Source organism: Octopus bimaculoides, chromosome 13, assembly GCF_001194135.2.
Source record: "Octopus bimaculoides isolate UCB-OBI-ISO-001 chromosome 13, ASM119413v2, whole genome shotgun sequence".
In the NCBI taxonomy this organism is placed as follows: Eukaryota; Metazoa; Mollusca; class Cephalopoda; order Octopoda; family Octopodidae; genus Octopus; species Octopus bimaculoides.
This window is the reverse complement of record NC_068993.1, coordinates 41,990,838-41,991,602: the sequence shown is the minus strand read 5'-3', so window position 1 is coordinate 41,991,602 and position 765 is coordinate 41,990,838.

The following is a 765-nucleotide window of genomic DNA, read 5'->3' as shown; positions in this document are numbered from 1 at the left end:
CCAACCACATAATTTGGGATTCAATCTCACAGCTTGGTACCACGAGCAAAGATCATTAACTATAGTCTGTGGATTTGATAGATAGAAAGTAAAAGAAGCTCGTCACCACTGTCTCTTTACTTTGCTTTTCTTTTAATTTCCTTTCTCTCTCTCTCTCTCTCTCTCACATACTCTCTCTCTCCCACATACTCTCTCTCTCTCACATACTCTCTCTCTCTATCTCACATACTCTCTCTCTATCTCACATACTCTCTCTCTCTCTTCCTCCCTTTCTCTACTTGTTACCTCCTCCCACTATCACGTGACCCTTGACGACCTAAGGCGGTATCACAATTCTCTCTGCTCCTCGCTGTACCCCATCCTGTGTCTATAGTCCTTTAGGACAGTTTCCAATTCTCCTTCACGTTACTCACTTCTGAATGAGTTGCAGCCCCAAGGCTTTTTTTGTTGTATATGTATTATTATTCTTTAATCATAAATTGTTGTCTTCGTCTGGCCCTATGCCTTTATTCAGGTTATTGTTTTGTCTCTTGTCCGTCCACTAACGAACTCGTCTCAAGCCCGTTAGTCTGATAACTGATGCGTAGTTGGTGACCTTCTGTGTTTTCTGTTCACCTGTGTATTTAGTAAATGCTTGTTTGTTTATTTACTGCACATGTTTTTGATTGTATGTATGTATAGGTATGTCACATTTTCGGTTTGTTGTCTTTTTATATAATCCTGAAAATATATATATATGTGTGTGTGTGTGTGTGTATGTACATA